Genomic DNA, 14,662 nt, shown 5'->3' with positions numbered 1-14,662 from the left:
CATTGAACTTGGAATGGAAAACGTGGAAAATTCCTCAAACTCTTTTGAAAAAGAGAAAAGGGAAAATGAAGAACTGAATGTTTCTCTCTGTATCAAGAAAAGCTGTCACACTATGCCAAGCACACTAATGAAAAAATTAGCAATAAATTGTTAGGACTGTATCTTCAAGAGAAGTGTAGCCAACTTACATAAAGTATGATAAACTAATGAAGAAAATATATAGTGTTACATCCAAACCAGTCAAGCTATTCAGGGAAAGAAAGGCTATGCATTTCTGTCCTGCAAGCCATGGTGCTTTCATTTGTAAATTTTCCCTGCTTTTCTCTATTTTTTAAAATTGTCTCATCTAGGCAAGTGGGTCTCTTTTAAGTGATAGAAACTGCCTAAATATCAAGAACACGTTACAGAGTAAGGAGATTTATGCTTATGACTGTCTCTTTTCTGTATCTAGTGTGCTATTTCTCTAGGATTGTAATCATAGAATCATAGAATGGCTTGGGTTGAAAAGGACCACAATGATCATGTAGTTTCAACCCCCCTGCTGTGTGCAGGCTCACCAACCATCAGACCAGGCTGCCCAGAGCCACATCCAGCCTGGCCTTGAATGCCTCCAGGGATGGGGCATCCACAACCTCCTTGAACAACATGTTCTGGTGTGTCACACTACCCTCTGTGTGAAAAATTTCTTCCTAACATCTAACTAAAGCTTCCTGTCTCAGTTTAAAACCATTCCCCCTTGTCCTATCACTATCCACCCTTGTAAACAGCTATTCCCCCTCCTGGAGGTATTATGGTTTCTTGCTGGATCCAGATATTTGATATTGATGTTAGATGCTGTGGCTACAGAGCTGCTAGGTTATCTATAAACAGTACCTGGCCAGGTGAGTTAGTGAGCTATGAGGTCAGAGGCCATAGTATCATCTTGTCTGCTTTGCTACCATTTTGTCTATCAGCCATTATACAATGCAGCCTGTCTTAGCCACATCATTGACATCAGTTTCATTAAATGGCAGTTTCTTGCCTGCTGTAGAAGGCTCTCATAACAAAGTAAAAAACTGCTGTTGATAGTTTCCTGAGTTACTCTTTTTATTCAGGGCAAAACAAGTAGAATCTCCTTCAATTTCTCTACAATTTCCCCTTCTTCTGTTATGTTTTAATATTTTCACTATCCTCTGCTGGCTTGAGTTGGTTAGGGAATCAGAGCTTCATGCTTGCTAATGTAATGAATACATGTTTGACACTGTTTTGAGCCTTTCTGTGGAATTTGATTCTGACATAAGCTGGTGGGACAGGCTGTCATTTGTCACTCTTATGATGTTTTCCTTGTGAATGAGTTCTTTGGTATCCTTTTGCCCAAAGGACAGTCAGACACTCTTCTCTCACCTGCTCTGTTTTCTTCCAGTGCTTATTGTTCTGCTCGTGCTAATGCAGAGAGACAGTCGGTATCCTTTAGAAATTTGCAAGAGGCATTAACCTAAGGCACTGACACAAGTATTTTTGTGACTCAAAGTAGACATTAAACAGCTGAAGTAGGAGGGGGGTGGCCATACCTATGAATGAAGCTGGTGCACTGTGGAAACCTTAGCTAATTACTTCTGGATGAAGAAACCTTCAAGGTCCGCTGGCTAAGACGTTGGACGCTGTTACCTGAGCAGTTTCCTGGCCCCGGGCAATGAGCTAGCACAGCTTCCATCCTGTGCCAGACCATTAGCTGCAAGCTACTAATATGACACATCCCTCACAACTTGTCCTCTAAAGCCAGCACTGGATTCAGTCCCAGACCCAAGCTCCTACGTCATGTGGCTTTTTCAGATTTTCAGTTTTTTTTTTTTTTTTTAATTAGAAACAAACCAGCACATGCCAAAGCCTAACCATTCCTTCTTGCTTAAAAGAAAAAAAAAAAAAAAAGCCACAGCTGATACAACAGTGCTTGCTTTGGTATACATCAGTACTGGTGAGAGGCATGACCAAACTGGAAACCTCACTGTGGTGCTGATGCTATGGCCCAAAGATCTGTGAAGCTCTTCCAAAATTACCTCTCGAGAAAGCTGTATGAGAAAGATACAGCAGGCCCAAGTGCAAGATTTTGTAGAAATACCTCTACAGGCCTGGAGAAGTGTTGCCATAAATAAAGAGCATAAAGAGTTTCCTTGGCTGGAATGAGAGAGTGACTGCTGACATTACTATTAACTTGGAGGTGGTAAACATGTGATTAAGATTTTCCATCTCCTAATCATGGCCTTGCCTGTCCTATTACTGTTTGCCCAAGGTGAACAACTTGAGCTAAAATTTGAGATCCAGATCCCAGCCTCACCACAATATCTCTTAGCACCACAAGCTGTAGGACTTGTAGTTTAAAGATCAGTACCATGGCTTCTGGCTGATATAGCAAACACTTACACCTCTCTGCTCATTTAAGGTAGCACAAAGCTATTTTAAGCATGCACAAGCCTTGTGCAGGAAAGCTCACACAACACTGACAACTCCAAAGCAGAGGAAGGGCAGCTGAGATAAGCGAATGCAAATGATCAATATCCCAAACAGCTTTAAACCACCATGGCTTTTAATCCCCTGGTGTAATGAGAGTGTCAGTAGACTCCTTCCTCTAAGTGGAGTGCCACTGGCAGCATCATGCTGGGTCAGGCCACTAGCTATGGGCATCTGCAGAAAGCAGGCCCACATGTGCCTTGAGCTGTGCTGGAGCAGGTCTGTGGATGAGTAGAGGAGGTACTCACTGGGCTGCAGGACAGGCTAAGGTGAGCCTGGCCAATACAACCTGGAGCCACCTTGACTGCTGCTGTGTTTGAGCACCACAGTTGCCCTTGGGATTTGTTGATTGATTGGTTGTTAATCCCTCTGAAATATAGTTTTTTATTTTTTTAAGAAAGAATATCTGCCCCAGTCTGTAGGGTTCACCCAGTCTTTCCTCTTTGAAAACTTTGGCTTAATAAATCTCCCAGTAGCAACACAGGGAACATAGAACCATATATGTATGCTGGCCTCATTTAAAGACCTGTCACACACACCATACTTCTAACAGTCAAACAATTTCAGCAAATAGTGCTTTTTTATTATATATTATTTTTGCTAACCTGTCTTAGCAAACCAGTAAAATCCACTCTCCTTCATACTACATAAAAATACCTCACGCAGAGGTATTGAGTACGGAAAGTACTGAGTACTGAGCTCACTTTCTCCACGGAGAGGCATTCCCACCTGACCATAATGCATCTCCTTAACTCTAGGAGAACCCATCATCTTCTGTATAGGAAGCAGGTGGCAACAGGTGTTTCAACTGGGGTAACTCAATTGTTAAGTATGGAAACAGCTGAGCCTGCTTACAGTCTTTCTGTTATTAACTGTTTGTTGCCTCAGCAACCATCTGCAGTTAAACCTGTGGCTGAGCTTATTGGAGAGTCTGGAAGAGGCCTTTGGATTCTTTTCTCTAGTAAGTGAAAGTAGTTTGGTTGAGTTGGGATGGAAAATAGCTTCTGTAATTTATCTTATCAGCTCTGTTGTGTTATTATGGACCTCAGCAGAGGTGTAATAGCTGATGGTGGGTATGCAAGTAATGCTCTAACCTTTTACAGCTGTTTCTGCAACAAGTGATGGTGAGCTACGAAGGGAAGAAATTTGTTCTTATTCTAGTCTTTTCTGAATGTACTTGTGTTGCTATTTAATCTTCCTTTGGGTTTTCTGGTACCTGGGATCCTTTGAAGTTCAATTATATTGGCTTATTCTCGGATACTGATTGACTGTATTGTTCTTTCAACATCATCATGGTTTTCTGCCTAGGACAGTTGTTACAAATGCTGGCACTGTTTTAATCTGACTTTAGCAGATTTACCAAGCTGTCCGAGCTTACAGTCTAAAACTTTCCTATTTAAGTATATCTATTAACTGTTGTCAGCATCCCCTGAAGGAGGGAGCAGACTGCCACTAGGTTTGCTTTTTGCCTCTGTGATCCCCTAGAGCTGGCTTCTGGGCTAATGTTGTAGGAGATAGAGTGTACTGTAAGGAAGTAACCCCCTCATGAGCCTCTCTGTGTCAGCAAGACATCTCAATACTTCTGGTTGCCTATTGGTCTGAGTAAGGCTCTCCATAGCTTCCTTAGTGGAAGCTCTCATCTTGGCTGAAGAGTGTATCTGAGTTCCATGTTATTCATAGCTTGAACAGCATGAACTTTGAGCTGCAGGAGGTCAGAAAGTTGCTTGGTGAGCTTCAGGACGATGTAGACTCTCAATCTTTGGATACACTGCTAGTGGGGAAGTGAGCAGTCCAGTCCCAATAACCAAGCATCTACTGCTGCCCTGCTTTAAATAGCATTTCAGAAAATAATATCAACCTAGGAAAAGTTGATCTTCAGATTATGTTTACAGTCTACCAAGTGTTTTGGTGTTTAGATATCCAGATTATCTTCTCATACATGTATATTTCAGAGTGCTACTTCACATATATACATATGTATATATATTTTTTCTTTTGCTATTTATATCTAGATACAAGCTTCCTGTATTTTTATTCTTTTTTATTTAAAACAGTCTTTTTTTGTGGTAGTTTTCACAGTTTTTACAGCCACTACTTTGCTTGGGTCAGGAAGTAATCTTTCTTTAGAAAGCCATGTCTTAGAAAAGTTATAGGTCTATCAAAAATCGGCAGTTTAATTTTATAGATGCACCTGTGAATTTAATTCTCTGTCTGAAACTTCTTTTAAGTCCTTAAAGGGTCATTCCAAACTCAAGAGAGGAAAACTATGATTGCATCATCTCAGTATACTGCATGCTACACTGACATAATGAACCTGGCAGCTGAATGTTCACTAATCCCAAAACCATGCCAAGTCGCTTGTAATTCCAAAAGGCACTACATTTAAAATGAAAAGTTCCCTTTATGATAAAATCCTACTTCCTTAAAATGTTTTTATTTCTAATTGCTGTCATTCATTTGTAACTGCCAACACCTGCTAGTAAGATCAAGGGTAGTTAATTTTTCCTAATTGAAAGAAACTTCAGTGAACTGTAAAGTCAAATTCTAGGATATTTTTCCCCTGGTGTTCCCCCACTTTATTTTTGTTGTTACTTTAAATTTAAACCTAAAGACTAAACTGAATGAATATATATATATATTCAGTTTAGTATATATATTTTTTAAAAAAAGATTTAGGCTACATGAAATTAACTCTACTCTCCTGATGGCTATGCCAAAGGGAGAAGGATTTCTGAACTGCAGCAAACCTGATGTCTGGTGCAGCCTCACAGCTTTTAAGGATGATACATTTGGAACTACAATTATTACAAGTTGCACATAAGAGCAGTATTTCTTCTTGTGGTTTAATCCCAAAAACTCTTCTGGTTCATTTAGTAAGGTGAGAAAAATGACCAATTGTCTTGAAACATACAAGGCAACTATAAAATCCACACCCTTTACAGATTGTGTCCTAAGTCAAGTCAAACTTGACATTTATCAAAGCTTGCAAGATGTAAAAGAAGAACAAAATACAGAAAAATGTTTGTCAACACAGGTAGCTCATAAACATAGCATGGCCGTGAATAGGTACAGTAAGTCTCTTGATCATTGTTTAAATTGTGACTAAAACATTTTTATTTTACAATGGAATGAAATACTGTAGGTCTCTTACTGTGTGCTCCTTTTAACCAAAAGCATTTACGAGCCATGGCCAAGTCTATTTGAAGAACTGATATCTTGACTAAATAAAAATACCTGAGATCTTTAGACTCCCTATTCTTTTGGATATTCACTGCAATTTTGTAATTTTTAGCAATTTAGGAAAGGTAAAATTGCCGCTCTATTGAAGCCAATGTGAGTTCTGACATTTATTGCAGTAAGGCCTGTATTTCTTGGGTAGTACATTACCAGAGCTGCTCTATTCTTATGGATGGCAGATAGTCTGCATTCTTATCAGAACCTGTTACATGCTCATCTGAATCTGCTGAAGTCTTTCCTTCACTTAATGTGATACATATCTGTTCTGCTCTTTGGTAATTTGGTGGGAGGTGTGTGGTGTTGTATTTTTTTTTTTTCTTAGCATGTTAGAAAAAGCTGAAAAACCAAAGGGAGAGAGTTGAGTTGATTAGATGTGCAGTTTGGAAAGCCTGACTGCCAATCTGCCTAAACACTTAGGTTTGATTAAGATGGGAGGTTGTGAGTGAGCATCAGAAGGGCAGTTGTCATGATGTAGACAGTCCCTGCACTTTTGGAGCTTAGCTAGATGAGAACTATTTAGAGACATCACTAGGGGGAACAAATCTTGCCTGTAGTGACAGGGAAGCAGCTTTTAACATGGAACAACCTGTGTACTGTGCTGGTTATGCAGTGGATGCTTAACCCAGGCACTTCGGTTTTATTGGAAGGTAAATTAGCCCAGGTCAAATAACCAGTGCAGACCTTGCCTAGTTGTTAGTAAAACCTGCCAGCACATGTGGCATGTTGCACTTTGTAGCAAGGTAAGCAAAAAATAAATGGGATGGTTAAAATAAAAACCTAACATCCTCTTCCAACTCTTTGCCTTTGTGATAGAGTAACCGCAGTCCTGAAAGCCAGGGAGACTGGTTGTTCTGGTGGCCTCAATAAATAAGTCTCTTTATATTCTCTGTAATTGAATCTTGTCTCTGAAACGGGAGATGTGAGGAGAGAAAGACAACATGAGGCTAAGAAAAAAAAAATGCAAAGGGATAGAGGAGAGATACAGAAAGCATGCCTGATATAAAATACCCTGAAAAGCACTGAAGTGTTCAGGTTTTTTATCTGTCTTATTTATATATCTTAACATTGTTTTTCATTGTTTAGCTGTATAGAATAATTGTTCAATACTTTCCAAATATTAATGGTTTTAATAGGTTAAATCTGTGGTTACATCTTTGTAACCTAAAAAAGCTGTGCAGTGTGTAATCCAGAGCATTAGGATTTCTATTCTTACTGTGTTGGCAAGAGAGAATATGACAACAAGGGAAACAATTCTAAGAGCATGCATACAAAATCCAGGAAAGACTCGTGAGTCTTCTGACTCAGAATAAAATGAATTTATAATGAAACAGCCTTCACAAAAGGGAGCCTTTGATTCTTCACTGAATGTTATTTTCTAGAGGTATTTGACAGTGTTACTCATATCTTGGAATCTGGAGAACAAAGAGAAATGATTTTCATTTATTTCCTGCTAAAACATTCCCTTGATGTTTGAGTTCAGTTTTGGTAATACTCTAATAGGTTGCACTTATATACAGCTTCCCATTTTAAAGCTGGAGTTTCATATGCCTGCTGCATTAAACCTCACGTACCCTCATGGTGTTGAGCAACAGCCTTGAATCACAGGAATGAAAACCAAGACATTGAATGTGATTTTGTTTTTTTTCCCCTTTTTTCTTGATATTGCACAGTACATGCAGTTGATAAGATAGTCTAATAAATTTCATCCTGGCTTTTTTTCTTCCTTTTTTTGTCACTGTAAAGCTGGATACCCAATTGATTTACTGTGATCTCCTCTGCCTGTGTAGATTTTATTCTTTGCCAGGAGACTATAGGACAAAATGTTGGTGAAGAGCAGCAATGCAAAAATACAAATCTATCTGGATAGAATATGGCACAGAGATTGGGGTTTTGACAGGAATGCATGGGGGGGATCTTGCTATAGCAGTTCATGAGGTACTTGATTTGAAAAAGGTTAGAATTTGATATTTTTAGGGAAATGTTACATGTTTGTTTTTGTTCTGCTGCTGTTCTCTAGGCATATTCTTTTAGACTTTCAGTGGTGGTATTAAGACCTAGCTGGACTTCTAGTCGGAGCCATCAGGCTTTTGCTGTCTTTCCCTGCTGGAGGTGGGAGGACTTATCCTCGCCTCAGCTGTTCTTGTGCAAACGACATGGAACAAGATCAGCACTGCCATTTTCAGGGCTGGCGGCTAAGGCCATATCAATAGACTGCTGCAGAGAAGGCAGCTTCTGGCAAAGGGAGTAGTTAGCTGGAATGATAACATCTGGAAAAAAATAAAATGTTGTGTATATTACTAAGGAGCTTAGAGTTGAAAAAGATTAAGTTTTTAAAAACATGAATTTCTGGACAAATTGTTTTATTTTACATCTGCAAACACAAAGCTCTGAAAATAAGATTTTTACTTTTCCTTTATGCAATCTTGAAAAAAAGAGGTACTAATCAGTTTCTAGGTGTACTTGGTACTGTATGTTTGCATGCTGTGTGCTGCATTCCCTTCTAGTTAAAATATATTAATTAAAATTGTGATTGGCTCATGAAGGTAGCTTCTGAGAACTGTGGCATTGAGCAGAGAACAAGAACAAACTTCTGTAAACTTTGCTTCAATTAACTGTTATGCAGGCATTTAAAGATGCTTTCTGAATTGCTGCTTCCTTGCCTATTATGTGTATCTATTATTAGGCACTAAATGAATATTCTGTGTAAATACTATGCTTCATGCTTTCTCTGTTGTATACGTATGAATGCCTACCAACTGTATTTCTGAAAAGACACTAAATTGTTTCATGTGAAGACCAATACAGGCAGGCAAAGGAAAGGTAAAACCATATCATCTCTTGCACAGTTTCCTTCTGTGTCACTGACCATATTTATTTTGGAAGGAGCAATCATTTTAGTCTTTTGTGTACAGATAAAAATGGTAGGATTGAAAGATGAGGCTTTATCCACAGTATCTTGAAGGTATTGTTCTAGAACATTGCACTAGATTTAATAACATATAGGATAGGACAGATAAATGTCTATCTAATCTTCTCTTTGTTAGTTTTACTTTTATTGATATCTAAAGTGGAGTTATCCTTTTCTCAGGCTTTGAGGGGCTGCTTCCCTGTTTTTACACTAATGCTCTGCTTCAGCACAAGTGGACAACTGAATTGAAGGATCAACAAGAAGAGCTGCTAGTTAGGTCTTATCAGGTGGCTTTTTTCCTGTCAAGGTAACCATGATCTTTTATGGGAACATATTTCTCCTAGCTTCTGTCATGTAAATGTTCTTTGCTAGAACCAATATTTGCCTATTAGTTGATGAGGTTGACAGAGACTCATTTACTAGTTGCTGTTTCTGTTTTTCTCTTTCAAAATAATGTGGGGGGCAAGGGCGGGGATACACAAAGCTCCTCATAGGAAACATGGAAGTACTAATTCTAATGGTATCTCTTTAGCTATCTTCAAGGCAGTCCCTGTTCATCTTTGTTTTCATGATGTCTACAATCTTGTAATTTGGTGGCTGCTTCCTAGCTGAACTGGGGTGTTACTGAGTCATGGGCTAAAAAGAGATTTCATTGCAGGTGTCAGACTGCAATGTTCATTCAATGCAAAAAAAAAAAAAAAAAAAAAAAAAAAGTTAAACAGTTTAACTGTGCTTCAGCTGACCTCCGGAAGTGCTCTTGCTCCTCCACTTGCTATCTTTAGTTTTTTGAAGTTTTGAATTCAAAACAATCCCCTTCAGCAGTTTCTACTGTCTTTCTCATCTTGTACAGTTTGATTCTTTTATTTATGAGAAAGAAGTCACTTAAGTCTCTTTGCATTGTTAATTCCTTCATTTTTTGTGACTCTTCAATTGACTGAATAATGAGAATCCATTGTACTCTTTACAGTTATTCTGGTTAATAATAGTCCTAACAGTTATTTGTAAAATATTTTTTCATAAATCTTCACCTCCATTACTTGCTCCCCTCCCTCTGTTTCCACTCCCCCCTCCCCCCTCCTTTTTATTTTCTTACTGCTGCGATGGCAGGGGAAGAAATGTGTCACTATTGTCCTGGTAATGCAGTTCCTAATAATGTAGCAAGAGTTTATGAACTTCAGCTTTAATTACTTTATGGCAGGACATACATACTTATCTATATTTAAGTTTTCCACTTTTTTCACTGCTTTTACTCATAATGAAAACCCCACAGGTACTATAGTTGCTTGTGGGTCTAATATAAACCTGTGAAGTGTGCACAACAACATGCAACACTTTATTATGTTTTACAGATGCACATACAGCGTGCTAGTCTGACTGCATCATCTCTGGTGTCATAGCAGACCAAAAGCTTGGGATAGGGAACTGATTGAGTACTGGACCAGAATAGGATCATTCAAGTGCCAGAAGATGCAGAACTCACTAGAATACAGTGGATAGAAGGTGGCGACTATAGCCAATTTCTTCTCTCATTATGTTTGCACCTCACAGTTTGTTCAGAACTGTATATGTATGATTTTAAGGAAATAACAGTAATGTATTAACCTTTGTCTTGTTATGGGTGTGAAATCACGGTCAAGCTCCAAGTCAATACCACATAGGTTTGATCAAAATTCCTTTCTTAGCTTTCAGGTTTGTCAGAAATGCATAATTTTTATCTAAATAATAGATAATGTGCTATTTGGTCTTGGTTTTTGGGAAGCTTTGCAAATTTTGTCCATAACTTGAAATAGTTCTCTCTTGCTTTGACATTTTTGCTTTGGCAGTTTCATGCTATGGTCATATCTTCTGTTCTGATTTTTGTCCTGCTAGACAAGTCTAAAGTGCAAAGAAGATTAATAGCTTTTGTTGCCCTCCATGTAGGAGTTTGATCTTTCCCTTACTGTTAGTAAGCCAGAAAAATCCTGGCATGTTCTCTCTTCCCACTTCCTTCTTTTGGCAACAGAATGTGATAGAAAGGAGTGTATCAGGTTTGCTTTCCTTTTCTAGTTGTGTTCTGTGTCTCAAAGTCTAAAAAATTGTTCTATGTTTGCCATTCTTTTATTTACACAATTTCCTCAGGAAAAATGACCAAACAGTTGCTTTCGTTATGCTAGACTTTTGTCGTGTCTGAGTACTGGCATCCTACTCTTCAAACGTCACTCATAAAGGAAGAGCTATTGCTCTCATGTTATGTTTCATTGCTGTTAGATTTCTATTTTCCAGCACTCTTATGAGTATCCTAAGAGTACTGCTAATCTGATCTAGGATTCTGTTCTTGCAACTCTTATATAGAGTTATATACACAAACTACTGAAGGATGACTTATAAAAACAATGCAGTCTTTACTAATTTAACTCTATGTTTAGATGTGATATTAAGCCTTCATGTTCCCATCCTTGGGGACATCTGGGAGAGGGGGGGAAAAAATCTGTTCTGGACACAAGTGGATGTCTTGAAATGTCTGTGGAAGGTTGAGAGGGAACTAAGCATGAAAACCTGGAAAGAGAATTTTGGCAGACCATCCAGCTAATGTTTGCTTCAGCTGAAGACTGAGCAGCAATCTTCATGATGGGCAGGGTGGGAATTGAAAGCTTGAGGGACTCATGTCTCCTTCCTAAGGACTACTGGCTCAATCTGGGACATCATGTCTTTGCATACGGGAGTCTGGAAGACATCTTATCTTACTTCCAGGGATATTTGGCTAAATAGTCTGTCGCAGGTTCTGCACAGGCAATTTGGCACTGGATATGGCAAGTTCTTCCTCTACCATTGATTCATGGCTGAAATTGTTGCATTATCACATATGTTTTGATTTAAAACAAGTTGTAGGTTTTCAGCAACAATAAAGTAGTTCATTGGTATAGATCTTCATTATGTCCAAAACCACAGAAATGGAAGCCACATACTAAACTATTGCTGTGTTCCAAGTTTTTTGGTTTTGGTTTTTTTTTTTTTTAAAGGAACTTCTACTAATTGCCTCATTGTTTTCTGCTCTGTTTTCTTTTTACCACTGTAATAAATACAGTGTACTCAAATATGTCTTTGGCAGTTCCTCCTAAAAGGAGAGGTAATTACTGAAAGCTAATTCTCCCATACTTGCAGAACCTTAACACCGTACAGATCTATAAGACCTCAACATCTCTCTTGTCTCAGGTGAAAAATGAATCCTATTTGATGATTGACCTTCCTAGGAACAGGAACATCTCAGAAAGACAGCAGATCTATTGGTTCCTGGCTGTTGCTAGGTAAAAATCATTATTAGAGCACACGAGGGAAAACTAGCTGCACTGCTGAAGCTTAGTTCAATGAACATTTTTCTTAGAAAAAAAGTTCCCTAAAATAATGTGAACAAATCTGTATATAATGTGATTGCATCTGTGGGTGTTTGAATGGAGAGGGCTATGGCTCAGAATTGATAGAACTTGGGGGGGGGCTAAACTGAGTCTCTTTTTTTTTTTTTTTTAATCTACTCTGCATAGTTTAGAAAGGTGAATATATGGTATGGAATCAGAAGATTTCTCCCTTGGTTGGTAAGCTGCTTGCTTCCTCAAATCTTTCCTCGTGTACAAATGAAGACAAATGGAGACAGTGTGTGTTCAGTCTGCATAATGTATTAATTCAACTAATTACTTAATTCTTCCTTAAAAGAGTAGCTTATTATTCTTACCAGGCTCTCAAGCTGCAGAGAGATTTTGCAAGGATGGGGCTGTTGGAGCTGGAGCAGAAGTGGTGTGTGATGGCATGAATCTCCTTGAGTATGTCTGGCTGAAGTAATGAGATCATGGCCTAGATCTTTAAGCAGATCATTTAGATAATAAGTAATACTTGATGTGATTGGACTGCGACTCTCCAACTGGAGAAGATTGAGGGGAAACTTCTGAGCCTTGGCGCCATACCCCTGCAGTGTTTTTGAGTGGGGCAGCCTTTGGAATAAGATGATGAAGTCTCCCAGATTTCTTGCCAAGAAAGGTCCTGATGGGTATGTCCAAACCTGTTGCAGCATCTTCAAAGCACTACTGAAGTCATCAGAAGTCAGCAGATAATCATATTCTGCTGCCGCTGTCCGCACCTACTTCCTGCTCCCAGAGAAACAACTGAAAGGAACAATACTTTTCTATGCTTTTTGAAGAAAGCTCTTGCAGTTAGTAGCATTTCTGAAATTGAAAGAATAAACATTTCTTGAATGACTGTAACTAAAGAGGAGAAAACAAGTGAGAATTAGTATTGCACTCCCACCCCTGTTAACACTAAAATAAACACATAGCCCTTCTTTCTCAACTCATACTAAATTCTGTCCTCTGTGAAATGCAGTATAAAGCAGGAATCTAGTAAGAGACTGTACGTGGTAATCCAGTTCAAGGTTATTTCTTATACTTTATTGCTTCTTTCTGTCCTCATTGAGACTTCAATATGTCATCTGTTTTATTTTATATTTCCCAAGTTTGTGCTTTGGCATGCCCAACAGTTACTGCCACTTAGTTCTGTTCCTTTTCTTTCAAACAGAAAAATTAAGGCTCTTGGTTGGCTAAGAAAGTCACATCATTTATAGTCATCTGATGCTGCGATTGCCTGTTGGATGACTGCAACCTAAGGCCTTGCATGAGAGCATCCTATGAGAGAAGCAGACAGAAATTATTCATCTACATTCCAGTTGGATAGAATCTTCAAGTTATTGTACAGGAACATGAACGTAGATATCTGTTGTTCACAGGATACTGAGTCCTTAAAATAATTTTTCTATTACTTTTCCTTACTTTGTATTTTTTTTCCTCCAAAAGACCACTCAGGTGGTGATCAAGATTTACAGTGTTATTCTGCTGCAAAGCTAGAGTGTGTAATGATGAGAATTCAGATATCAGACTGCTGGTATATGAACAATAAACCTTTGTAGATAAGATTAGGGAGAAAAAACTATTTTTGATGAAAATCAATTATTTGATTTTTGAATTTGGAGTTTTTGATCAGTAATTGTCCACAGAGTTACTGCAGTTTTTGAGAGCTTGTGTTTGGAGGAAAAGGCTCTGTCCATTTGCATTTAATAGGCATGTCTCTGTAACTTACTTGAGTTAAGATTCTGTTTTACTCCCAGGATTTATGCTCTGTGAGATCAGTAAATGTTGTGGAAAAGAACCAGTGGATAAATGCTGAGGGTGTGTCTTTATTGTGAAGTTGAGGTAATATATCTTTAAGTCAATACAGCTTAAGAGAAAAAGGATGCACATGAATTGTATTCAGGTGGCTGCAGTCTGCTCAGTGCTGTGCTTGCTCATGTATGTACAAGGCTCAGACATCTGGAGCTCTTACTGCTGCTGTTGCAGTGAGCTGAGCTCTGCTGTGGTGGATGCTGTCTGTGGCCCCATTGGAGGGCTAGGGGAGGAACTGGAGATGGAAATGAGTATTGCTGCAGGGTTACCTTACACTCTGCAGTGTGAATGTGCAAATGAGTAATTTTTTGAGCTAGCCTGTTTAGGTTAAATGTGCAATGAAACAAAAGAAGAACCTCTGTTAATTTTCAGTAGCAGCCAATTCCTTTTGGACAAGCTTCTCATCAATTTGCTCAGTACAATGCAGACCAGAGCCGCATTTGTGCTCTGCAGAAGCATCAAAGGAGGCACCTGAAACTCATCTTCAAAAACTGGGTTCAGCCTTTGTGTTTAGATCTCATTCTTTATAAAAACTTTACTAAGACCTGTGATTTTCTTAGTGTTGTTCCCCTGGAAGTTTTGTTGTCACTGTCTGTGACTAATTACTGTTCCCTTATAGTCACTGGCACACATGAATTTTTCTAGTTAAGGTGAAAGATGCTTGCATGAGTCCTTGGTTGCAACAGTGGTTTGAATATGAGGTCAATGATAAAATTATTAGTTGTGCTACAGAAGTATGGGCATGTCCATTCAACAGGTCTAGTTTGGAGATGATACCTGGAAGAGTTTCCCACTTCTCTGGGTAAATATAGATTTACTCTAAAGCTCTCTTTGTTCAGCAGCTTGT

At 38.7% G+C, this 14,662-nt stretch overlaps 1 long non-coding RNA gene across 2 annotated transcripts; it reads left to right on the top strand.

Moving 5' to 3' along the window:
• Positions 1–3,404: 3,404 nt before the first annotated feature.
• On the top strand, positions 3,405–13,289 carry LOC149918990 (uncharacterized). Of its 2 annotated transcripts, none has more exons than XR_016464699.1 (3): positions 3,405–3,448; positions 8,813–8,939; positions 13,175–13,289. It is a non-coding gene; the product is annotated as an uncharacterized LOC149918990 (long non-coding RNA). The 2 variants fall into 2 exon arrangements; XR_016464700.1 differs by lacking the exon at positions 13,175–13,289 and adding an exon at positions 9,982–10,106.
• The last annotated feature ends 1,373 nt before the right edge of the window (positions 13,290–14,662 follow it).

The sequence above is a fragment of the Phasianus colchicus genome, chromosome 2, assembly GCF_987193195.1.
Source record: "Phasianus colchicus chromosome 2, bPhaCol1.hap1.1, whole genome shotgun sequence".
Classification (NCBI taxonomy): domain Eukaryota; kingdom Metazoa; phylum Chordata; class Aves; order Galliformes; family Phasianidae; genus Phasianus; species Phasianus colchicus.
This window is presented reverse-complemented; position numbering and strand designations above follow the sequence as displayed.